The sequence below is a fragment of the Equus quagga genome, unplaced genomic scaffold (assembly GCF_021613505.1).
Source record: "Equus quagga isolate Etosha38 unplaced genomic scaffold, UCLA_HA_Equagga_1.0 73442_RagTag, whole genome shotgun sequence".
Lineage (NCBI taxonomy): Eukaryota > Metazoa > Chordata > Mammalia > Perissodactyla > Equidae > Equus > Equus quagga.
This window is the reverse complement of record NW_025802777.1, coordinates 11,716,614-11,744,163: the sequence shown is the minus strand read 5'-3', so window position 1 is coordinate 11,744,163 and position 27,550 is coordinate 11,716,614. Positions and strand designations below refer to the sequence as shown.

General features: G+C 39.3%; 1 long non-coding RNA gene across 2 annotated transcripts; it reads right to left on the bottom strand.

The window, feature by feature from the left end:
- On the bottom strand, positions 1-27,536 carry LOC124234319 (uncharacterized). Of its 2 annotated transcripts, none has more exons than XR_006887269.1 (5): positions 27,420-27,536; positions 23,430-23,550; positions 23,207-23,333; positions 21,945-22,107; positions 1-1,657 (listed from the first exon to the last, which is right to left on the bottom strand). It is a non-coding gene; the product is annotated as an uncharacterized LOC124234319 (long non-coding RNA). The 2 variants fall into 2 exon arrangements; XR_006887268.1 differs by lacking the exon at positions 1-1,657 and adding an exon at positions 21,611-21,695.
- Between the last annotated feature and the right edge of the window lie 14 nt (positions 27,537-27,550).

Here is a 27,550-nt window from a genome sequence, read left to right as displayed (position 1 = left end):
TTGAGGCCATTCAAAACACCACAGTCCTTCCATCGCATCTCCAGGACGCATGAACCATATCATCTTCTCTCTCATCAGTTTCACCTCTTTGTCCTCTTCAGCTGAATTCTGGAAAAGCCTCTCAAATTTGCCTTCCACATTATGATTCCTTGCATCAGGGAAAAAGCTGTTCCATTTTAATTCTTCTGATGCAAATTTCAGTCCTTCTCATGCAGATCTTAAATGGACTATTACATTTGAGTTCCTTCTCTTCTTTTCCTACCTTAACCAACTCACTGTGGACTTCTATGCTCTCTCTCTCCCAGCCAGCTTCCTTTAACCTCAGTCTCTTGTTTTATTATCTCATGCTTCTCCTCCATATTTCTAGAGTTTTATTGACAGTACAAAGCACTTATACTAAATTTGTTCTCTTTCCTGTGGAAGCTATTTCTCTTAGAAATAAAGTCTCTTCTTCATCTTCTTCCTTTCAGGCCTCTGAACACTTGGTTTGGTACCACATTGAGTTGAGTCGTTATGGTACATCCATCTTTAATGAGAAAAGCTTATGCTCTTTGGATCTCCTTCACTGACTTTTATATTTCTCTTAAAATTTTCTTTGCAGACCTTAAGCCTTGAGGTTACTTTCTATAAATTACAAGTGTGGCTGGCTGTTTCAGAGGCTGAAGAAATCAAGAAGGAACTCTTTCTGGTGATCCACTCTACTGAGGGTCAGCTTTTGGCCTTTTCTTGGTTCATCCATAATGCCATGTCATGGAAAATCTGGCCCAATCTGCTTTCCCAGGCTGCTTCTTACCACATCAAATAGAAAACTAAATGTGTCTAAAAGAAATCTTGCCTCACTGGCAGCTTTCTGCTTGATGTGACTCTTGCACGAACTCTGAGGTCTCCTAATACAGTGCTTCCATCTGCTATTGATCTTCCTCCATGAACAAGGCATCGAGTGAACATACTTGACCTTCTCTAAAGTCCACTGTGGCCTGTAGAGCTCACCCTCCAAATTAGTGACCAATGGAACATTTCTGAAAGTATCAGTCAGCCTGAATCCTCCTGGCCTTTCTTCATTTCAGAAAAATATGCATTAACTCTAAAAGAAATTATTCCCAGCTTTTTGACAGCTCCTTTCCATAATTTCCAGTGATGGTGTCTGTTTCCTGATGTTTTTATATTTCTTCAGTTATTTCTAAGGGGATTCAAGGTAGAAGTGGTGTATGGTAAAATTATCATAGCCATTATTATCTGAAGGTCATAATGTAAATATTTTTAAACGAACTAATGAGCTGAAAATTCCAAAATTTTCCAAGTGGGTCAGCCTTGAAGAAAGAAAAGCAGTGAGAGAGTGATGGAAAGAACACCTTGAAGAGTTTCACTCTCGGTACATCTCAGATATCACCTCTGTCATTTTGGTGAGCCATCTTATGCAGTCCACTTTTAGCTTAATTTTCAGGTGAGTCACCTCAAAACTTCAAGCTGCAAAATGGCCCAGTTGCAGCAGGGAGCAATGAAGCTTTCCAGAATCTTGTGAAATAAGACGATTTGTGAGCAGAATCACCCAAACAATACTTCTCAGGGTTATTTTAAGCTTTTACTTTTGCCGTCTCCCTGACAACTTTAGCTCAGGTGAGTACAAGATGAGCACATGGAGCTTTATAGTGCTAATCTAGGGGGAAAAAAAAAAGATAGGTATTATTATTATTAAATAAGAATCCACTTATAGAAATACATTTGGACCGTGTTCCACATTACACTGTAAAAACAACAAGATGGAATTAAACATCTTTCTTAAAATCAGAAATCTTAAAATATATGTGGTCAGTGGTTCCCCGTAAGTTGAACCAGTTGAAATAATCATTCAACTAGAAAGACGTGACATACACATTTCAAATGCTTCCTAGGGTAGAAATATTTCCTGGTGATTTTCTCTTCCCTTTAAGTGAGGACAGATCTGACCAGTTAATGAAGAATAGAGGATATGAAACACAAGGAAGAACAAACACTTTCCAGCCCCTGGGCTGATGAGGAAGTCCACAGCAGAACCAAAGGAACAGCTGTCGCCAAGCTACAGCTTTGGTGAGGAGTCTCCCCATCAACTCTACACCCACGGTCCCCCAAACCCAGGACTCAGCTGCAGTTGAGAAGGTGCACCACGAATTCCTCTGCCTTATATTTCTGTACTTCCAAGTGATTAAGGTTCAAATGTGTTGAAGGTCCCTACTCAGCAGCTCTGACCATCAAATAAACAAAATGAATGAGTTTTGCTCATCATCAATTTAACCAAAAAACTAGATGTTGACAATATCACCTTCTATCCTTTATCTACAATCATGATATGTAATGAACCACCCAAACCCAGTGGCTTAAAGCAATAAGTATTTATTTTGCTTAGGAGTCTGTGTGTTGCTGAAGGCTGGGTTCAGCTGTGCAATTTGGGCCTCAGCTGGGCTTGCTCTCAAGTCTGGGGGTAGCTGGCTGTTGGCTGATCTAGGGTGGCCCCAGTTGGGATGTCTGGAACAACTAGGCTCTGCTCCATATGTCTCATCTTACAGTAGGCCAACCAGGCATCTTCTCATAGCAATCACAGAGGAGCAAGAGAATGAGCAAAAACATGCAAGCACTTATTCACACCTCTGCTTGGGGGTCACATTTGCTAACAAGCCATTCTCTAAGGCAAGTCACAGGCTGATCCCAGAGTCAAGGGGTGGGACAGAATACTCAACCCAGAGGGCACTGCAGAGTTACAAGGCAAAGGGAATGGGTACAGCGAGGGATGCAGAATGGGAGCCATTAATACAATCGATCTCCTGTACACGTTTAATGACAGCTTGTCTACAGTTGGAGACAAGGCAATCCTGACTAGGCTGGTTACTTTACAACATGCCTAATCTCTGGTTTAGGGCCCCCAAATCTAGAACTACTCATTCAAAAGAGAATATCTAGTCAACTAACCTCAAAACAGTTGAAAGTGTGTCACTGAAGATTTATGATTATAAATAGATGAAAATTAATTACTAATAGGTAAAATTAGCTCATGTTCCAGTAATTCATGAGACTGTGGTAAATCCATCTTGATGCAAAGCAAGATTATTCTCTCTTCCTGGAGAATGGTTATAGTCATGATGGTGCCTCGAGGCAGTCATATTAGATGTTAGCAACAAAACGAGGTTCCGGAAGCACAATGTACAATCAATCCTTGGAGGTACAGTGCAAAAGTCATCAGTATTCTAAATGATGATGTGCAAAAATAAACTGGGAATCAAAGACATGGTTCTTCAAAATAGTCATTAGAAATATATCACTCATTCATTTAAGATAAGTGTGTTAAGGATGCTCCTGGTGAGATCTGCACTGAGTATTTTTGAAGCAAATTCTGTCCCTACCTTCAAGATGCTTGTTGTTAGAAATGGAACACGTGGCTATAGGTGCTTAGCTGTTGCGTGCATTTGTTTGAGATCAAACTTGGTCTCTGAAAAGTTGACTATGACTCAAATATATTGGGTTAAGTGAATTTTTGTGTTACAATTTAGAGTAAATTTCCCACTTCCATCTGTTGAGATAGCAGCCCCAAATTTGTTGGGATGGTATCAATGTTTCCTTAGAAGAAAACGATGGAATAAATCAAATTCTTAATATTAATTTTCTTGTAATAAATTCAGTAATAACCTTTCTTGATCATTGGCACAAATCTTAATCTAATTACTTGATTAGGATGTTTGGTCAGATGAAATTCTGGCTGGTAGGGCCACAACTCATAGAGATAGTTAAATGAAAATGGCTTAAGTTTTGCATATTTCCTAAAGTTTTCTAACTCTATCATAAAACAATAAAGTCATTGTAAGGATAGTTACTTCCAACTAAAAAGACTTTGAAAAGAAACAATTCTTTTTATTAAGGCATCAGAATTATACCCCATTCCTGGCCCACTTCTTTTCTGGCTGGTTATCTGTGAAGTTTCTCTTCTCTTTCTTGATCCACTTTGTTTTTATCTCCAAGCTAGGGTAGAACTCTTTCTCCAAGAAACTACTGCGCTACCAACTTTAACTCTCATTTTACTTTTTTTTTTTTTTTTTGAGCCTTATATATGGAAGCGGATCCCACGACACAGTGCGGTAAGAGCCCTAACAGCAGTAGGCACTCTTTTATCCGATTTCTCTCGCTATCAGCACATGGGTTATTTTACACAGCTGGTTAGACTGAGGTACTTTCAGGGGCCACCCAAGTCTCATCCACAGAGAATCCTATGCAACAGTAGGAACATAAAGTCTTTTCATCAATCCTCAAAGAGAAAAGGGAAAAATTCAGCTGAGTATCTTTCTTTTGTACAGCGGAGACATCCGCTCCCTTCCTTTGATTTTCAGCTCTGGTTGTCATATGGAATGAGCAAAATTACGAAAGCAGCGCTTTCTAGGAGAAGGTCTATTTCCTCCTAAATCTATTAGTGCAATTTAAATAGGCATTCAAATAAAAGATAAGGAATCAACACCATTAGAATGTTATGGAAAAGTAGCAGGAAATAAAAAGGCAGATTTATGTCTTCCTACTCTTGAACCACAAAAGTTTTAACAGCTAAAACGTACCACAGTAATAAAAATAGCAATTTTTTCTTCTATCCTTTGCATCCACTGCCAAACATTAGTGAGAGTGATCTGTTACCTGTTGTTTCTACGTCCTGCCCAGCCTCCTCCTGCATTAACCTGTCTCCCTCTTATTGATGTGAAGATCGCCAATGGCTGCTTTACATTTTTTCCTTATGTTATTGTAAAGTTTAACACACAAATAGAGAATTACATAAAGCAAAGACAAACATCGCTAATTTTATCACAAAGAGAAAAACCCGTGTACCACCTTCCAGGCCAGGAAACAGAACACTGTTAACATCCCAAAAGCATTCTCTATGCCTCCTCTCAATCTCTAAGCCCCTCCCTTCTCCCCAAAGATGATCTCTATTTTCATGCCTAACACCAGAATCTGGTTTTCTCTGTTTTTCAGCTTTTTATGCATGGACTCATGTGTCTGCCGTATTATGGAGTTGTGTCTGCCTTATATCACTCAACATTCTGATGGGTGGATTCGCCTATGCCATTGCATACAGCAGTAGTTCATTTATTTCGTTGTACAGGTATTTGCATTTTATGACTGAGTACTCCACAATTTTATTTACCCGTATTACTATTGATGTATGTTTAGGTTATTTATTATAGTTAAAACTGGAAACAATGTTGCTGTGAAGATTATTATACAGTCTCAATGCACGTGTACACATATCTGTTGGACAGCTAGGAGTAAAATTTCAAGACCATGGAGTATACATTGGTTAACACTAATAAATAATTAGCAATTGTACTAATTTCTGCTTCCACCAGCAGGATACGAAAGTTCCTGTTGTTTCAAGGACTCTCCGACATTTGATATTGTCAGTCATTGTAGCTTTAGCCATTTGGTGTGCACATTGTACCTGATTGTGTCTGTAATTTCCAATTTCTTGATAAATAATAAAGCAAAGCACTTTTCTATATGTTTATTGGTCATTGGATATCTTCTTTTGAAAAATATCTGTCCAACCTTTTTGACTATTTTTCTATTAAATTATCATTTCTTTATTGATTTGTGGTGGTTTTTTATATTATCTGGATACAAGCTGTTTGTCAGTTACTTGTTATGCAGATGTCTTCTGCCACTCTTGGTTTTTTAGTTTCTTAATAGAATATCTTAATTTTGATATCACTTACAGTCTTGCCTTGCCTAGAGTTTCAAGTAAATGAAATAAAAGATTATATTGTCGGTTATGTTTGACTTCTTTCACTTAACATAATGTTTTTGAGATCTATCCATGTTGCATCCATTAATATTTTACTACTTTTCATTTCTGAATAATATTTCACAGTATAGAAATACCACAATTTATTATTTGTTTCTTCATTCACCACTTGATGGTCTTTTGGGTTGTTTCTACTTTTTGGCATCTAATAATAATGCCACATGCATTCTTGTACATAATATGTGCACATATGTTCCATTTCTCTTGAAGAAATAGCTAGTAATGGAATTGCTGGGTCATATGTTAAGTATATGTTTTACTTCATAAGATATTGCCATGTTATTTTCCAAAGTGGTTGTACCAATTTTGCATTCCCACTAACAACATTGTCTCACATCCTCACCAACCCTTAGTATTGTCAATCTTTATAACTTCATTCTAATAATGTGTGATAATATCTCATTTGGCTTTTCATTTTGCATTTCGCTGTTAACTAAGGATATCAAACATTTTTTTCATGTGTTTATTGGCTGTTTTCATTTGTGAAGTATCTGTTCAAACTCCTTTTTTTTGTTTTTGAGGAAGATTATCCCTGAGCTAACATCCGTGCCCATCTTCCATCTTCCTCTACTTTTTTATATATGGGACGCCTGCCATAGCATGGCTTGCTAAGCAGTGTGTAGGTCCACGCCTGGGGTCTGAACCAGTGAATCCCAGGCTGCCAAAGCAAAGCAAATGAACTTAACCGCTATGCCACCAGGCCAGCCCCTGTTCAAATCTTTTTTACTTTTCTTTCTCTCTTTTTTTTTTTGGTGAGGAAGATCGGCCCTGAGCTAACATCTATTGCCAATCTTCCTCTTTTCACTTGAGGAAGATTGTTTCTGAGCTAACATCTGTACCAATCTTCCTCTATTTTGTATGTGGGACGTGGCCACAGGGTGGCTTGATGAGCGATCTGTAGGTCTATGCCCAGGATCCAAACCCACAAACCCCGGGCCACCAAAGCGGACCATGTGAACTTAACTACTACACCACCAGGCCAGCCCCAAAATCTTTTTTACAATTTTAAATTAGTTTTTTTTCTAGTTATTGGGTTGTAAGAATTAATTATACATTCTATATATGAGCCTTTTGTCAGATACATGTTTTGGAAATACTTACCTATGTTATTAACTTTTAAACTTTCTTTTTATCTAATATGTGCATTTAAGGCTCTAAATTATCCTTTAAATACAGCTTTAATTGCATACCACAAATTTTGGTAAGTAGTATTTTTACTATCATTCATTTCAAAATATTTACTATTTTCCCTTATGACATCTTCTTTCACCCATAGGTCATTTGGAGTGTATTCATTTCCAAAAGTGGAGATTTTCTAGTTAATTTTTTGTTCTCTGTATTCAGTGACATTTTCCATATGATTTTGATCCTTTGAAATTTGTTGAAACTTGCTTTATGGGCTTGAATATGATCAGTTTATGTAAATGTTCCACGTATGCTTGAAAATAATAAATATTTTGTAGTTGTTGGTTACAGTTTCTATATCTCTAATTAGGGAGTAGTTACTCTTTTTTTTTTTTTTTTTTTTTTTGCTGAGGAAGATTTGCCCTGAGCTAGCATCCACTGCCAATTTTCCTCTTTTTGTTTATGAGCCACTGCCACAGCACGGCCACTGACAGACAAGCACTATAGGTCCGCACCTAGGAACTCAACCTGGGCTGCCAAAGTGGGCCGCACCAAACTTAACCACTAGGCCACTGGGGCTGGCCTTATTCATGTTTTTCATATCTATTTCCTTACTGGTTTTTTTGTCTGCTTGCTCAAACATTTTTTTAGAGAGGCATTTAAAAATTCTCTGTTATGATTGCAAATTTTTTCACTTCTGCTAATTTTTGCTTTAAAAGTCTATGTTATTAGCTATACACAAAAAATAGAATTTTTATTTCCTCTTGGTGAATTGAATATTTTATTATTTTGAACACTCTATCTTTATTTGTTTTTGCCCTAAAGTATATATTGACTGGCGTGTAAATACATACATAAGCTTTCTTTTTGTTAGAATTTTCATAGTATACTTTCCGTCATCTTTTTTTACTTTTAATCTAATATTCTGGATACCTCTTTTGTAAGCTGTGTACAGTTAACTTTTTATCACCTTTGACAAACTCTGTGTTCTAACTGGAGAATTGGTTCATTTACAGTTAACATAATTAGTGACATATTTAGGATTACATCTACTGTCATACTCAGTCCCTTCTATTTGTCTAATCTATTCTTCACTTTTTTCTCTCTTTTCTCTTTTAAAATAAAGTATTTTCATTATTCCATTTTTTCCCACTACTATTTTGGTAGTAATATCTTCCCTTTCAATTCTTCTGGTGGTTTCCCTAAAGATGACAATACTCATCCTTGAGTTATCAAAGTTCTAATGTCATTTGGTACTTTTTCTCTCTTCCAGACCAATGAGAAGAACTTGGAAGATTTTAATTTCATTCATTCCCCTTCCACTTATATGACATTGTCATATTTTCTCATAAGGTTCTACTATTATTTTTAATATAGCCATTATTCATTTAAATCTGTTTACCTGTTTCTCATTTTCATTGTACTGTGTTCCTTCCTAGAGCTCAAATTTTGAGCCTGAATAATGTTCCTTCTGCCTCTGGTGTAGATTACAGGTGATAAATTCTCCCAGTTTTTACTTATCTGAAAATGTTGCTTACCTATTTTTGGAAGGTATTTTCACTGGGTACAGAATTCTCAGCAGTAGTTATTTACTATGAATGTTTTAAAGATAACATTTCATTACCTCTGGATTTCATTGTTTCTATTCTGAAGTCAGCTTGTCAGTCTAATAGTGGGTCCCTTGAAAGCAGTTTGGTTTTTCTAGCCTCTGGATGCTTTTATTATTTTTTCTTTGTTTTTGGTTTTCAGATGTTCTGTTATGATGAGCCTAGTGTGGTTTGTTTGTTTGTAATTCTCTTGCTTGCACTCTGTAAAGATGATTGAATACGTGACCATATTTTTTGCTAACTTTAGAAAATTCTCAGATTTGATCCTTTAACATATTTCTTCTGGCCCCTTCTCTCTCCTCAATGCTCCAGGGGCTCCATCTCATTCTTTCCAGTGCTGTTTACACTCTCCTCTCTGTTCCCTCATTCTAATTCTCGGTACTTCACTTTGTTTTGCAGCTGTAGACTTTCCATGTGGCTCATTTCCATATAGAGTTGTCTTTAATTCAATTGAGGAATTGAGATAATCCATGACTTCAGTCCCTCCAAGGACTGGTCGACTTCCAATTCAACCTACTCCCAGGGTGTAATCATTGGCGTTCTTAACCCATAATGAGGAATTTTATCATGTGCTATGAAAAGATCCTGGGTTTTAATTTTCTTGTCCCTAGCCACAAATGGTTTTCATAATTTCTACCCCATATCTCAGCTTCAATTCTCTGTTCCAGATTTAGCAGATGCCTCTAACTAAAACACAGCCCTAACTGTCAGGCTCACCTTTCTAAGCGAGTCAACCCAGGTGCTTCTCTAATGACTTTAAACAGATAAGCCATTTTTTTAACATTTTGTCCAGATTTTCCAGTTGTTCTTAATACGAGGCTTACTCCAAATTACTTTGTTCATCACTGCTGGAGAACAAAAACTTACTAGTTTTAAAATCCAATATTCTTTGCTGAATCATCATTTTCCTCTAATTCTCTGAAGCATTCAACTCTGTTGCTTAATTTCTTACTTAAGATTTTCCTTTTACTTTCATCAAACTGTGCGTTTCTAGTTTATTTGCTCTCTTTCCTATGGCTCTATAGAATCCTTATATTCCTGTACATATTCTATAGTCCTTCCTCAAGTATCTTCCAGGACTTATTTGCCTTTTCGACACATTTTTTGTATAGTGCAGTCAGGACAAATGTCCCCTTCGAACACACGCCTGCAGTAAATTCGTCTACTCCTACAGCTGCAGCCATGTGGGGGATTTCCACACCTTCATCTCTGGTCCTGAAATATCATTTATGCTTACATTTCATATTTTTTACAACTTAGAGGACATCTCCAGTTAGATGTCCAATCTTCTTGTCTCACGAAATACATCTGTCACCTCCCTTCCAAACAAACTTCTCATCCCAAAGAAGCTATGTTGATGTGTTCTCGGACACTGGAAGAGGAAAGAAAGAGCAGAAAGAGATATGTGTGCCAAGGTGCCACATTAAACTATTTGGCGACTTCATGGATTCAGAAAGTAAATATTAGAGAAGTAAAGATGATTCCAAGTTTTCTTGCCTAGATGATGTAAAAATACTTCTGTTTTGTAGAAATTCATTGACTGGGAAAAAACCTGTTTTGGGGAGATTGGTGCCATGCTTATCTTTTTGTTATCTATCTCCCTACCCCCACACCAAACCCTCACCTCCATCTCCATTAGAAGTATATTCTGAATAATGCTTTCATAGTCTTCTTTCTAAAACACATTTCTCACATCACTCCAGATATTAAGAATCTTCTATATCAACTCCAAACAACTGTGCCTAATTTTCAAGGCTATTTATAATCTGTTATCATTCCACCTAGCCATTGTTTCCCATGATGCAATCTGCTCTAATCAATAATCTTCTTCACAATACTTCATCTTCTTTCCCATTTCCCAGCTGTTCCCCATGCTGATCTCAAGCCTGAAAGGTTCTATGTCTTTTCCCATAGGCTTATTAGTCTTAACTATTCTTTAAGCTTCATTTCGAGCCCCACCTCTGCCGTGAAGCCCTCTGTGACCACATAAGTTCATGTAGCTTCCAGCATTCTCTCATAAACTTGTTGCAGGAGAGTGACATCAGCAAAATGGTGGCATAGGAATTTCTAGCACTAATCTCTCACCCCACCCCAGAAATCAACCAATTTGAACAACTATCCATGTACCAAAATGCCTTCACAAGAGCCAAGGATTTCAGGTGAGGGATTATAGAAACTGGATGAAGCACAGAATTAAGAAAGGACTCATTGAGAAAGGTGGCAAAGATAGATTCATACTACCCCCATCAACCCTCCCCCAAGCACTGGCAGCCCCGTGCAGAGAGAGACACACACACCACCCCCATGGGAGAAAGAGAGTATAGCAAGTCCCAGACCTCAAGGACCTCACCTTGGACCCCAGAGCCTGCCTGCCCTGGCACCAGACCTGCTCCCACAGCCCTAGGTGACTCCCTGCAGACTCCTGAAAAACCAGGCCCCCCCTGCTTACTGGCTCCCACAGTCCCAGGCAGCTCCAGAGGCAATAGGCTCATAATTAGCCCCCTTGAACCCAGGCTCCACGTGGGCACCCACAAACCCAGGCTCCCAGCTGGGCCCAGCACCAAGCCAACTACTGTGGACCCAGGCTTTTGACCTAGTCCAGCACCAGACCAGTCCCTGTGGCCCCACAGGTTGGGCTGGCTCTTAGGCCTCAGGTTATAAGCCGACTCCCATGGCCCCCGAATCCAAGCTCACCCTAGCACCAGGCTGGCCCTTGTGGCCCATCTCCAGGCCCTTTCATGTGAGACTAGGCTCCTGGCCAAATTGAATTTATCCCCTGCCCAGATGCCAGGCTCACTCTAGTGGTCCCCAGCACCTGATTGGCTCCTGTGGACCCAGGATCCAGACCCACCCATGCAAACCTAGGTCTCAGGCCCATCACCACAGTCTCAAGTGCCAGGCTTGACCCAGTGAACCCAGGCTCCAGGCCTGCCCCACAAACCCAAGTACCAGATTGGTCACTGTGTATCCAGACACCAGGCTTATCCACCTGCTGACCCAGGCACCAGAGCTGCCCACTCAAGGACTTCAGCAGTAAGCCCACAGACACCACCAGATGGCCCACCCAGGATCTCTGGATGGGCTGAGTGGTGGGGAACTTTGTCTGCTGAAGCCAGTCTCTAAAGACTGGAAGAGGCACCTACTTCCTTAAATGGGCAGACAGCAATGCAAGGCCACAAGGATGATGAATAATCAAGGAAATAAGACACCACCAAAGGAAACTAATAAAACTCCAATGACTGACCCTAAAGAAATGGAGATGTATGAACTGTCTGACAAAGAATTAAGAATAATCCTCTAAAAGAAATTCAGTGAACTATAAGAAAACATGGGATAGTCTCTTCAATAAATGGAGCTGGAAAAACTGGATGTCCATATGCAAAAGAATTAAATTGGACCCCCATCTTACACCATGCATGAAAATTAACTCTAAATGCATTAAAGACTTAACTGTAAAACAATAAACTATAAAACTATTAGAAGAAAACACAAGGAGAAACCTCCTTGACATTGGCCTTGGCAACGATTTTTTGGATATGACACCAAAAGCACAAGCAACAAAAGCAAAAATCAACAAATGGGACTACATCAAAGTAAAAATCTTCCACACAGCAAAGGAAACATCAGCAAGATGAAAAGGCAACCTATGGGATGGGAGAAAATATTTGCAATCTATCTATCTGATAAGGGGTTAGTCTCCAAAATATACAGGAATTCATGCAATTCAACAGCAAAAAAAACAAACAGCAAGATTTAAAAGTGGGCAAAGGACTTCAATAGACATTTTTCCAAAGAAGACATACCAATGACCAACAGGTATTTGAAAAGATGCTCAACATCATTAACCATTAGGAAAATGAAAATCAAAGTCACAATGAGATATCATATGTTAGAATGGCTATTTCCAAAAAGACAAGAGACAGCCAGTGTTGACAAGACTGTGAAGAAAAGGGAACTCTTGTACATTGTTGGTGGGAATGTAAGTTGGTGCAGCCACTATGGGAAACAGTATGGGCGTTCTTCAGAAAATTAAAAATAGAACTATCATATGATCCAGCAATTCTACTTCTGAGTATATATCTGGAGGAAATGAAATCACTATCTCAAAGAGATATCTACACCCCTGGGTTCATTGCAGCCTTATTCACCACAGCCAAGACATGGAAACAACCTAAGTATCCGTTGACTAAAGAATGGATAAAGAAGATGTGGTATACATGCAGAATAGAATATTTTACAGCCATAAAAAATAAAGAAATCCTGCCATTTGCGACAATATGGATGGACCTTGAGGGCATTAAAGTGAAACCATTCAGAGAAAGACAAATACTGTATGCTCTCAGTTATATGTGGAATCTAAAAAGGCCAAACTCACAGAAACAAAGAGTAGAATAGTGGTTGTAAGGAGTGGGAGAGGTGGGTGGGGGGGATGGGAACATGCTGATCAAAGGATACAAACTTTCAGCTGTAAGATGAATAAGTTCTGGGCTCTATTGTCCATCATGGTGACTATAATTAACAGTACTGTATCGTATACTTGAAAATTAAGAGAGTAGATCTTACATGTTACCACCACAAAAAAATAGTAGTTACGTGAGAGAATGCAGATGTTAACTAACCTTATTGTGGTAATCATTTCATAATATATATGTGTATCAAGTCACTACAGTGTACACCTTAAACTTACTTTTGTTATATGTTATAGTAACTCAATAAAGCTGGGGGGAAAAATCTATTGCATAAAATTCCGGTTAAGCATAAAAGTTGACAAACAAACTTTGCTCCCACTATAATGATGAGAAAATGCCAGATAAACTGAAAAATCATAGTAGTCTTTAAAGCAATCAGAGAACAGCAAAGTCTAAATGAATTAAATTCCAAAAGGGATTCCCTTTCTGAGTTACCAAAGATCAGCGGCCTCTCCAAACCCTAAGAGTGGGAGCATAGCAGTCAAAGGAATGCTTCTGCAACAGGAAGAAGAGTTCCAGAGGACAGAAAAAAATCACATTAACTTTTAACAACCACATGTGGGCTGGCATGCAGATTTGAATCTGGAGGACTCCCAAATCTAGAGTTGGTCTTTCTCACCTGCCAATTCTTTCTCTTCCATATAAATTTGGCTGAGTAAGTGACAGCACCAGGAATCTAGGGACAGCATTGGAAAGGAGACGGAAAGAGAGGTCTTCAGTCTTGGGTGCTTAGATAGAAAATTCCTACTTAAAAATATTTAAACCAGAAGCAATTGAAACTAACTAAAGCATCAACCAATCCATTATTGAGCCCAATTCCTGATTTGATTGAATACATCGGGCTCCTCACCCTAGCTGCCTAAAAAATGAAAGGGCAAGTCTTTTCTGGGTTTGTAAATATCTATGTCAATTTCCACTGCCCCTTTATGTACAATGTTTAGTATACAATAAAATATTATGAGATAGGTAAAAAAGCAAGAAAATGTGACTCATAATTAAGACAAAAATGATTTAATAAGATAAAGCTACAGTAACCAATACAGTATGGTATGGCCAAAAAAAAAAATAGACAGATCAATGGAATGGAATAGAGAGCCCAAAAAATAAACCCACATACATATAGTCAAGTGATCTTTGACAAAGGAACAAAGGGAATACAATGCAACAAAGATAGTCTTCTCAACAAATGGTGCTGGAATAATTGGATAGACACATGCAGAAACAACAAATCTAGACACAGACTTTACACCCTTCACAAAAATTAACTCAAAATGGATCACAGACTTAAATGTAAAACACAAAATTATAAAACTCCTAGAAGATGAGATAGGAGAAAATCTAGATGATCTTGGCTACAGCAATGACTTTTCAGACACAGCACCATAGGCGTAATCCATAAAAGGGAAAACAATTAATAAACTGGACTTTATTAAAATTAAAAACTTTTGCTCTGTGAATGACAATGTTAAGAAAATGAGAAAAGTGGAGACTTCCAAAGACTAGGAGAAAATATTTGCAAAAGACACATCTGATAAAGGACTGTTATCCAAAATATACAAAGAACACTTAAAGCTCAACAATAAGAAAATGAACAACCCAATTAAAAAATGGGCAAAAGTCCTGAATAGACACCTCACCAAAGAAGATATAGAGATGGCAAATAAGCATATGAAAAGGTGTTCAACGTCATATGTCATTAGGGAAATGCAAATTAAAACAACAATGAGATACCACCATACACCTATTAGAATGGCCAAAATCCAGGACACCAACAACATCAAATGCTGGTGAGGATGTGGAGCAACAGGAAGTCTCTTTAGTTGCTGTTGGGAATGAAAAGTGATCCTGCCACTTTGGAAGATAGTGTGGCAGTCTTACAAAACTAAACATACTCTTACCATACAATTCAGCAATTGTGCTCCTTGGCATTTACCCAGATAAACTGAAAACGTATGTCCACACAAAAACCTGCACACACATATTTATAGCAACTTTATTCATAATTGCCAAAACTTGGAGGCAACCAAGATATCTTTCAGTAGGTAAATAGATAAATAAACTGTAGTACATAGAAACAATGGAATTATTCAGTGCTAGAAAGAAATGAGCTATCAAGCCATAAAAAGACATGGAGGATTTAAATGCATATTACTAAGTAAGAGAAGTCAAACTAAAATAGCTACATACTGTATGATTCCAATTGTATGACATTCTGGGAAAGACAAAAGTATGGAGACAATAAAAAGGTCAGTGGTTGCCAGGGGTTGGGGGTGAAGAAAGGATGAATACATGGAGCACAGGGAAATTTTAGGACTGCTAATTCTGTGTGTGATACTACAATTGTAGATATATGTCATTATACATTTGCCAAAACCTATAGAATGTGAAATATCAAGAGTAAACCCTAATATAAACTGTGAACTTTGAGTGATAATGATATGTCAGTGTAGGTTCAACAATTATAACAAATGTAGCACTGTAGTATGAGATGTTGACAGTGGGAGAGGTTGTGGTGTATGAGGCCAAAGAGTATATGGAAACTTCCTCTACTTTCTATTCAATTTTGCTGTGAATCCATAACTTCTCTAAAACATAAAGTCTATTAAAAATGTTAACAACAAAGAAAATAGTCAATATAAGCAGACCCAAAGATGGCATAGATGACTGAATAACTTTAAAAACACTATGCAGTCATGCATCACTTAACAATGGGGATACATTCTGAGAAATGCGTCATCAGGTGATTTCATCATTGTGAAAATGTTATAAAGTGTACTAGAGGGAAATAAAATTTGCCAAGCCAAAATATGTCTCTTTAACATGATTATTTTAGGCTGACTATTTTGATGATACAAAAGACTCAGAAAGTTTTTCTCATTACCTCCCCTTTAACTGCCTAAAAGAATTCACATTAAAAAATCTGTCCCAGGAAGTGAACTACCACCTTAGCCTAACATGAACTAGGTGGTAGACAGGGAGGAACCTAGAAAAGCCTGTTCATTGGGCTGCCTTATGTGTTCTTCTGTTTCTCTGTGGCCAAAAAAACACTTGTTTTCCAAATGCTTTCTCCTTTTCACCTACCTGAGAATTGCCTCCTTTCCCTTTGAAGTCGCTGACTCTCCCCACCCCCAACATCTTATTTTGTCTTTAGCTGAGGATGGTATTTAAGGTGAGGGCTTCAGCCATTTTGATGAGTTACTTGGTTTTTCTGGGTTTCTCCTGTGTGTAAATGTTATTAAAATTTTGTTTCTTTTTCTCCTGTTAATCTGTCTCATGTCACTTTAATTTTTAGACCGGCCAGAAGAACCTAGAAGGGTAGAGGAAAATTTCTTCCTCTCTTATAGTACTTGCACAAACCTAGATGGCATAGCCTACTATACGCCTAGGTTATATGGCACTAATCTTATGGGACCACCATCGTAGATGCAGTCCATTGTTGACTGAAACATTGTTATGTGGTGCATGACTGTATTAAAAAATTACATTAAATTTTAAATATATTAAAGGAACAATGGAGACTTTAAGCATTAAAAAGAACCAAATGAAAATTCATTAGCTGGGCTTATTAGAAGACTGGATGGAGCAAAAATAAGGGTCAGTGAACTCAAAAACAAATCAGTGGAAATTTTCAAAATGAAACAAAAGAGGATAAAAAATGAAAGCAAAAAGCATACAAACAAAAAGAACATCTCAGACCTAAGGCAAAAATATTACACAATCTAACATACATGTAATTGGTGTTATAGAAGGAAAGGAAAGAGAAAATGAGATGCAAGACTATTTCAAAGACATAATGCCAAGAATTTCCAAAGTTAATGAAAGTCACCAACTCACAGATCCAAGAATGTGGCAAACCTCAGAGAATTTTAAAATCAAAAACAAAAAAGAGACACTCACGCTATTGTCAAACTGCTCAGTGCCAAAAACAAAGAGGAAATCTTAAAAGCAGCCAACAACAAAAGCCTCTGTCTATTCAAGGAAACTTCAATAAGAATGATTGACACTTCCCATCAGAAATTATGGAAAACAGAAAACGATGGAATAATCTTTAATGTGTTGAACTAACTCTATAAACAGCAAAGTTCTTTTTCAAAAATGAAGATGAAATAAAGACACTTTCAGACCAATAAAATCTCAGAAAATTCATTGGCATAGAAATAGCAAAAGAAGTTCTTCACGCTAAAGGAAGGAATGAAGACCATGGGCAAAGGTCAACCACAGTACAGAAGATCTCATGACTTTGCTGTTTCCTCTGACCCCGATCCTTCATCATGACACAGTCCAACTATGGGGCGGAGAGCAGGAAGGGGTGCTTTATCTGAAAGAGCAACATCTGCAGGTGAAAATGGAAAATGGAACAAGGGCAAAGCATGCACTTGGAATCTGTTTGTCTTTAAAGAATGACAGCAGAAGAGAAGCTACAGGAACTGATGGAGAAATCATAGAGCAGAAACCCCATAGGAGCCTCAGTTCTCATCAATATGGCAAGCTTAACCCAATCATTGGGCTAATTTTAAAGCAGAGGGTCACCCCTCTTAAAAAGAAATTAGTTACTGCCCAATTTTAGGGAAATTTGAACCCAGTTGAGTGGCTTCAACAGTATAGAAGGGAAATTACAACATTTTTGTGATCTTGGAGGTAAAATTATTGTTATTTTCAGAAGAAATTATTCTTTTCCTGGAAAACCAAGGGATTGTATTGGAAAATTATTAGAAATACAATACTGTAGTGAAAAGATTGTTTGCAAGTAAAAACACAAAAATCAAGTGTTTTCTCATAAACCAAAAATAAGCGATTAGAAAACATCCATAAAAAGCACATTAATACATTTAATGTGAAATATAAGAGGTCTATATAACTTATAATGCTCTGCTTAGAGTTATTCACTTTACACCTTGAATTTTAAAAAAATCAATAAGGATATTAATTCTCTCCCAATTGATTTGTAAGTATAACGCAATCCTAACCAAATTCCAACTTAAATCAAAACAGCAAGAGTAATGAAAGCAGTATGACGTAAAAATATAAAGTCAAACAATAGAATATAATAGAATCCAGTTACAGATGCCATAATATATATTAATTTAAGAAATGATTAAAGGGGCAAATCAAATAGTAGAAAAAGGATCGACTACTCAAAAGAAAAAATAGTTTCAGCTTAACTGACGAGCAATTTGGAACAAGAAGACAGTTTTCTTATCTCATTTTCTTCATATCTAAATAATCCAGATAGCTCAAAATTGGAATGTTTATGGGAAAAAAAAAAAAACCTAATTGCACTATAGTATGGATGAAGCTTAACATTCAGTCCTAGAAGTCCTGGCAATGGAAGCCTCTTAAATGATTACTGAGTGACTGATCAAAAATAGAACTGTATTGGGGGCTGGCCCCGTGGCCGAGTGGTTAAGTTCGCGCACCCCGCTGCAGGCGGCCCAGTGTTTCGTTAGTTCGAATCCTGGGCGCGGACATGGCACTGCTCATCAGACCACGCTGAGGCAGCGTCCACATGCCACAACTGGAAGGACCCACAACGAAGAATACACAACTATGTACCAGGGGGGCTTTGGGAAGAAAAAGGAAAAAATAAAATCTTTAAAAAAAAAAATAGAACTGTATTGGGGCGGTTTTATATCCCTACGAAAGCTAGAAAAAGAGTGCTTAATGAGGAAATAATGCTTACATTCTAGTTTGGAACACTTGAGTATAAAGTGAGTATTTTACTCTCATTCATTTCCTCTATAGCACCTAATACAGTGTTGAAATCTACATATTAAATTTTCAGAAAATATAGTATTGACTGATTCATCAGAAATACTATGTTTCTTCCTAGAAGACAAGGAAATACACTTGCGAGTTTTCTATTTAAAAGAATTATGTTATTCATCAAAATTTTCACGCTGCCATCTGCTCCCAGCATTGTTTTATTCTGAAGTAGGTTCAGCACAGCAAAGCATATGAATTTCACATTAGAAAACATACGAAGGACATAAACATTTGTTCTCTGTATTCCACAGTAAGTGCCTGTTGTGAAACACTCAGGGGCACATGGGCAGTTAGGATTTGTCGTTACTTACACTATTTCCTACAGAGGTGAGGATCACTAAGATTTGGAGTATCACTTACATTGCACAACACGTTTTATAAGTACTCAAAATGCATTTCTCACTTTAAAAAAAAGTGAAAGTAAGTAAATTACTAGATCACAATATATGTATCTCAGAAGTCCTGACTCCCCAGCTTTCCCTCTGGGTGGTTTCAGGCTTACAATCCAGAAGACTAGAAAATGGGTGATTAAATCTAGTAATGCTGTTTTTTGATTCTAAAAAATTGCTATAAGAGGAGTTTTTCGCCTCCTAGATTTAGGGTACCATTTTCCTGCCTCTTGTGAAGTAGAGTAACAGAGTGTCGAGAAATGGCCAAGGAGATCTGGAAGGATTATTTAAAATATCTCCTATATGCATGTCAGTAACTAGAGACTTGAGTTAAAAATCTCCATTATAAAATGAATCTGTATCATAGGAGCGACAGTCACATCAGTTAGTGACTTAACAATCCAATAACCAAGATCTGCAAAGGAAGGAGTGAAGTTTCCTATTGGAGGGAGGCCAGAGATGAAAGTAAAGAGGACCATTTAGGGGCATAGAATGCTTTCAGAGAAGACTGGTCTGGATGGGGGAGGGAGTGGCGAGAAGGTGATAGTCCAACGAGAAACTATCAAGAGGAGGACCCTGTGGATCCAGGGTCCAGGGATCGGGACAGAAAAGTTGCTGGGAAGCAGGAGATGGTAGGAGAAAAACAGCTGGAAAAGTTACAGAGGAGAAACTATGACTGCCCACAGTCCGTTCCAAGCCTCTCTGTTCTGTAGCCGCAAAGTTCTTTGGGGGATTGAAATCAGCTTGAAAGGTGGATTCTAATTATTTTAAACCAACTGTTCTCAAAACATGGGCCAAGGCCAGCAGTATTAGCATCACCTGAAAGTGGTTATTAATGCAAATTATTATCTGGCCCCAGCTCAGACTTACTGAATCAGAGCCCCTAGGAGTGGAGTCCAGCAGACTGTTTCAAGCAGCTCTCCAGGTGATTGTGACACTCTCTCAAACTTGAGAAACATGGGTTTAAACCAATGATGGCAATCCAAAGCTTTAAGGTGTGAAACAGACCAATCGAGCAGCACACTGCATTCTCCCAGCAATAATTTTCGGTTCAGGAGTAGGTGCCTAGTTTGAGCTGACCTCACTCAACTGCAGAGTTTTCTCTCTGCGCATCCCCAGAAGAAATGAACAATTTAGCATTTAGGCACAATTGCCTCAGCAAGAGAGGGAATAAAGCTTAGAAGGATGCCAATTTGTTAAATGGCAGCAAGGACACAGAGAGAAGCCCATGTTCAGTGACATTGTTGAACATAGAATCATCTAACCCAAAGCCTGCCCTGCCTGTGAACTTCTCATAACCAAGTAAACTTCCTTATTGTTTAAGCCCATGTAAGTCAAGTTTTCTGGAACGTTCCCTAATGGATAGCTTGCAAACTACTCTGCAAGCATCACTACTTCTGCCAAGAATTCTGGTTATTGGCAACCTTCAGCCAAATGCTCGGGTATTCAGGCGAAAAGTCAATAGCACTGCGGGCAAAACGGAATGCCAAATAAAATAACAGGTGTGGAAATGAAAGAGACCCTCCCAACCACCTAACAACCAATAGGAGTGAGTATAATTTATAGTCACGCTTCCATATTTCAAACCACAAGGCTGGAAATAGATTGTGTGAAAAATATAGAGTGGTATTTCCCTCATAGGGTAGACAACCCAGGATAATTGCATGGGAGAAACACTGTAAAGGCAACTTTTGGCATCACTTCCCCAGTTATCTCTGTAAAATGAAAACAAGCAGAATGGCCTCTCTCTGAGAGGGTGGCCGACTGTCCTGGCTCACTCAGGACTGTGGGGTTTCCAGATGTGTCACTTTCAGGGCTAAACCAACTGCAGGCACACTGGGATGGTTGGTACTTTACTCCTGGGACACATCTTGGGCCAGAATCTAAGTCAAATAGATTTGAAACTTTACTCTTGCCTATGATTCAGGAGAGCAAGGGGATTACTTTCCTTTAAGAACGATATCATATGCCCTTGATAGTCAGTTACATCTTTCTTCACATTAAGTGTTGACATCACTTGCATGGCTGTGTCTATATCAGCTTTCTTGGAAGACAACACCAGGTGTAGCCTCTCAGGTTGCTCTCAGCTGGAAAGTAGAGGATGCTTCCAACTTCCTTCCACCCATCTTTTTGTAATCATTTGAAATTCCCATTCACCTCTTGGGTATTAAATACCATTTTTATGAGAGTTCTTGGAAAAGGCTTTTACTAAAAGCCTACTCACCAGTAGCTTGCCCCCAAAGACTGTGAAATTGACAACTGAAACTCATTTCTGAAAAAATTTAAAAATCCACGCAAAAGGATAACAGACTGGATATATGTCCTATTTCCATCCCCAGCTGTTCTCCCTCTTGATAACACATGTGATGTACAGAATCACTAAATGAAATTTGCATGTTCTCCTTAGGTAAAATAATGATGCACAAAATAGCATAAGAATTTATTCCTCACACAAATGTTATCAGTAAACCAGAGGCAGTATTGGAAAAGACATGTATTTCCTCAAATTTCCGAGCTATCTTCACTCTCCCTGTGCCGGAAGCAAAAGGAGAAGATTAACAAGAATGTTATATAAAAACAAACTACAGAACACTAGATTCATTGTATATGTCTGGAAATGAAGGTAAACACAAAGGAAACATATCATTTAATTTTATCAGCATTAATAAAACAACTTTGTTTTAAAACACTAGCATGAAAAAAAGAGGATTGTTGTGTTATTTGTACACAGAAAGCCAAATATTTACTTTCCTGGTTCTTAGTCCTTTAACCTTCTCACCTGGTAGTGGATACATAACGACCTGAAATTTGCTTTTGGTGTTGCTAGAGAACATCCGTTGTATAGAATTGTAAACACTACTGCTGGTTTTGACATTTAAGGAGCAGGTGGTCTGATTTGAAATTCTCCAGCATTCTAAAACCTGGCAGCTTAGGTCCCATACCTGCACAAAGAGGAGAAAGAGCAGGTTAAATTTTCTGACCTCTGAAGTTTTCCAAAGGACAAACTTAACTAACTGCATCCCCAGTTGGTGATTGGGAGGCGGGAGGAAAGAAGGGGAACTGAGAAGCTCTACGGAGGATTAAGGAGGCGATGCCATTGACACGGCTGTCCACAGGGCATCGCACTGGCAGAAAGCAGGATGGAGAGTCATTGCTCCAGAAAGTTACGTGGTTAGCAATGCTTCCAGAACTTGACTGAGAAATAACCATTCAGCAATCTTAGAAATAATCACTTAAATTTGCCAACTCACTTTCCTCCTTTGGGAGAATCCAGGTTATAAAAACAAAGCAATGTGTGTGATTAATGCAATAAGCTTCTTTTCAAATGCTTTTTGCGACTCAGAACAAGAATTTTTAAATATACCAAACCAAGCTTCCCTACGAAAGCACAAAATGACATAATTTAGCTTAAAAACTTGAGGTGTGAACCCTAAGGGCATTATCATACATCACAAGATTGTATATTATTACAGAACTAATGACCATTCTTCCCAGGACCAATGCATATATGTCATTGTCCCTTGCAATTTATTATTAGCTAATATTTGTTAGCTTACTACGTGCCAGGCACTGTTTTCATTCATTTAAGGCTCAGAACAACCGAATGAGGTGTAGGTACTATAATTGTTATCACCTAACAGGTAAGAAATCAAAGGTAACACAGATATTAGATAAGTTGTCCAAAGTTACCCCTCTAATAGGTGGCAGGACTAGATTCAGATCTGATCAGTCTATGCTCTACATGCCTAGACCTCTATAACATACTGTTCTCCTGGTGACAGATAATTCAGTCTTGCTCAAAGCTGGTCACAAATACACTCAGCTTTCTGAAAATGGTGCAGAATTTTCCTGACTCTTCCCAACTGAATGCCTGCCAATCAGAGCCAAGGTCACCTTGGACGGGCACCAGGAAGCCCCTGTCCCCTGGTCAAGTTTTCTTCTTTTTCTACTGCGCTGCTTCCCTGGGGCCACCCTTCCACTGCCTTTGTGGCTGAGACTCAGGAGGGTGCTGCATCTCATTGCAAGTCCAGGGGCACTTACACGCTGGGGGCGTGGAGAGGAGCCTTCCCTTCCTCAGAGTGCAGCAAGTCTATTTTCTTTCTGTTACTGGACACTCGTGGCATGATTTTTCAGTGTCATCAGGCGAAACCACACTTCCCACCAGATGCTGGTGAAGAGGAAGGAAATGGAAACAGTGAAATAAAGAACCTGCATTAATGAAGGTTCTCCAAAGAAACAGAACCAATAGGGTCGATAGGGATACCTGGAGATTTATTATGAGGATTAGCTCACACAATTACAGAGGCTGAGGAGTCACGCAATCTGCCGTCTTCAGACTGGAGAATCAGGAAAGCTGGTGGTGTAATTCAGTAGAGTCTAAAGGCCTGAGAATGGAGGGCTGATGGTATAAGTCCTTGTCTGGGTCCAAAGGCCCAAGAACCAGGAGCAATGACATCTGAGGGCAGGAGAAGATGGATGTACCACTCAAACGGAAAGAACTCACCCTTTCTCTGTCTTTTTGTTCTATTCAGACTCTCAATGGATTGGCTGACGCCCACACATATTGGTGAGGGGGACCTTTACTCAGTCTATTGATTCAAATGCTAATCTCTTCTGGAAACAGCCTCACAGACAAGCTCAGAAATAATGTTTTACCAGTGGTCTGGGCATCCTTTAGCCCAATCAGGTTAACACATAAAATTAACCATCATAGAACCCCAAAAGGCAAAACACACAACACTGTGCATACAACTTGAGCAGGCTCCTAAACTCCCGTCTACAGCGGGGTATGAACCCCGGGCTCCAGGGCCATCATAAGTACCTAGTTGCTATAATCTAGGGCAATCCTTTTGTTTTTGCTTTTTTTAAATGAAAGAATACGTTTGCTTATTCTTGAGAAGAAATCACCTGTTCAGTGACAGCTGGGAGGAAAACTTGTTCAACGGTATTTCGGAAGCATCTCTCAAGTGAAGACATGTGGATCTCAGACCTGTCTAGGAGGCTTTGAGCGTGTTCTCCTGTATGGGCCTTAGCTTGTAAAGAAGTTAAATAGATCCTGTAAGAAACCACCTGCATGGGCTGAATCAGCCTAGCTTGGGAGAGAGAACATCGGCCTAAGTGTCTAAATGCAGCTGCCAGCTCCTCTTTCTCCAGCATGTCACTTTGGGCCTTTGATTAGTTCCCTTCTGTAGCTCTCAGTTTTCTCCGCTGTAAATGAGGGCTTCAACTTGATGATGCTGAAGATCTCTTAAAGCTCTACGATCACTTACTGCTGGATCTGATTTTGGGAACCAGTGAAATGAACTTGGAAGACTCCTTGGTGCTGGTCCTAAGACTGGGTACTCCCTAGACTAGACCTCGCCTTGCAGGAGAAACAAACCCCAGGCAACAGCAAACTCAACAAAAACAAGCACCAGCCTTTGTTTGTACTCCCTTAAAAACACCAGGCAAGATAGCAAGGGTGCTGTTAGGACAGAGCACAAAGAAAAGCCAAGGGACTATTCCCATCTGTCCCCAAACCCTCACTTAACCTGACCACGATCAACAGCTGGCTAAGTTTTGTTTGGCTTTAGGTCCCAAGAAGAACCAGGAATTAAGCAGACACATCAGGCCCTGGCATATAACTGAGGGTGCTCACCTTCCAGGGACACAGCGTCCCTGCCACTCTCCTGGACTCAACCAGATCCAGGCGACATTGCCTTCCTTATCGCAAAAATAAACGAGAAGCCCTGAGAGTGAGAGCCTCCTTAAACCCTGTGCCCGGAGCCCCTAACTCTCCGGATCACGCAAGCATGGAGTCAGCACTTGGCCAACCTTTTATGCTTAAAATTGGGGCCCTAGACATCTGCTTCTCTCATCCTGGTCCAGGCCCTGGCACCGTAGGGTGCGAACTAGTCCATTGACTTCTAAGCACACCAAGGTTTGTTTCTATATGCAGATAAGGAAGGCAACTCTGTGTACATCTGCTTGAGTCTAGGGGGGTGGCAGGGACACCGTGTCCCTGGAAGCTGAGCCCCTCAGTGTCGTGCCAGGACCTGGCATCTGCTTAATTCCAGGTTCTTCTTGGAACCAAAGGCCAAACAAAACTCACCTAGTCCCAGCCCTGCATTTTGCACTTGATAGATATTTATGGACTTGAATTTCCTCACTCCTCTTCACCTTTTTATTCCTGTTGATGATCATTTTAATCAGCTGGTCAAATGAATTTACAAAACAAATGGACTCAACTCAAGTTCATTTTTCCAAACTCTAAAATGGTGATTCTTTCACTTAGTGTGCATAAAAATCACTTGCAGAACATCTTAAAAATGCATATTCCACCTGTATTCGTTGGCTAGGGCCGCCATAACAAAGTACCACAGACTGGGGGCTTAAACAAGAGAGACTTATTTTCCTGCAGTTCTGGAGGCTGGAAGTCTGAGATCAAGGTGCTGGAAAGTTGTTTCTCCCGGGGCCTCTCTCCTTGGCTTGCAGATGGCCCCCTCTCCCTATGTACACACATGGTCTTTTCTCCGTGCTCAAATACCCCTGGCATCTCTGCTCGTCCAAACTCCTCTTCGTATCAGGACACCAGGCAGATTGGATTAGGGTCCACCCTAATTGCGGCCTCATTTTAGCTTAATCACCTCTTTAAAGATCCTGTCTCCAAATAAGGTCAGATTCTGAGGTCCTGGAGGTCAGGGCTTCAACACATGACATTTGGGAGACACAATTCAGTCCATAATAATGCCCTACCCACCTCTCATCCCCCCATGTTTTATCCGGTAACCTGAGATGGGGCCAAAGGCCTTTTATGGGGTTTTTTTTGTTTTTTTTTTTTTTAAACAAGCACCCCTGTGATTCCCATTCCATAAAAGATAGTTTGGAAGGGACACTACTTTAGGCTCATTCCTCCTGAGTTCCTCTGGAGAACTCCCCCTGCTTCCCTTCCTACTTCTTTTCACGGGTCTCCCATGCTGTTTCTCCACAATCTCTAAATCCGCGGCTTTTTGTCCTCTTCTCTAGAGTTTCCACCTACATCCAATGTCTTTAACTACTCTTTCAAAGCACACAGGAGTTAAAGAAACCAAATTTCATCAAAAGGGAAAACCTAATTTGTCTTTGAGTCTGCCTCTCCATGGCTGAGAGGCAGAATCAGAGTGAGAAAAACCTCAAGAAATGGGAAGTTCCCAACCCATCCTCAGAGCCAGGCTCCCCTCTCCCAATATAGGAGATGCTAAGGATCCTTCAAAGAAAAGTTGCCAGTAAGGGTTCTAAGAGAATACAAATCTCTGTGGGATTATGCACAGTCTCTGCCTCGGTGGCCCCCAGCCAGTGCCAGTGCCAACCCCCCAGGGTCCCACATGAACACCTAAGGAGCACATAGGCCTGGGCTCCAGGCTAACCAGGCACTGCCCGGAATGAAAAACACCAGTTCCAGCCAGACCTACTTGTCCGTGTCTCAGCTTCCATGCACAGCGACTACTGGGAATTTCAAGAGAACACTTTCCCAGGATGTTCCACGGATCCTGTGCTTCCAGTTTGGCTGCAAACTGCCAGGGCAGCGTTTTCTCCAGCTGGCGCTAACCCAAACTAGGAAGGAAAACACTCAAACCAAAGACGCATTTCCCCCTTGAAATTTTTGAACAGAAGCCTATGAATTAATCAGACTCTTAAAGGTACAGTCCAGTTTGTCTTTTAATAAAATGATAGAGTCTAGAGACCTTATATTTCCTTCCCTCTCAACCAGATTTATCTCCTCTGGCCACAGCATTCCGCCTACAACACAGTTTTCTCAAATGAAAGCATTTTATATGAAATTCCAAAAATATAAAAACAAGAATCAGTTATGATTTGAGACTGTGTCTGTTTTTGATCAGATTAAAAGAAAAATGTTTACCGTGTTTCGATAAGGAAAATCAGACGCAAAACCCAAAACAAGCCAAAGACTATTTCTGATTAAAAAACATGAGATATTAAGATGTGTCATATGATAAAATTTAGTATATGTATCAAGAGGTTTTATTTTCCTAATTCAATCAATGTCTGTTCAAGATAAGGACAGAAACAGAATTTCAAGGATGTTCTCAAGGCTACATTAAAAAGATTCAAAGACAGCCACTTATGGGAAGCCCTTGAAAGGGTCAGCTCAGTAAGAGAAGTAATCTACTTCAAGGATATCAATAGTTTATAAATCCAAGACAATAGCAGGAGACACAAATGTGGCTTCAGTAGAAGCAACATGACCATAGATCAACTAATAACCCAGAGTTACCCTTTCTGCCGAGGAAAGCTTGTCCAACGTGTGACAATTTGCCAGTTCCAGGATGGTCTCATCAGTCATCTCCAATTACACATGTATCCAGGGAACTAGTCTGAAAAATATTATGAGCTCTTCTCCTTTCC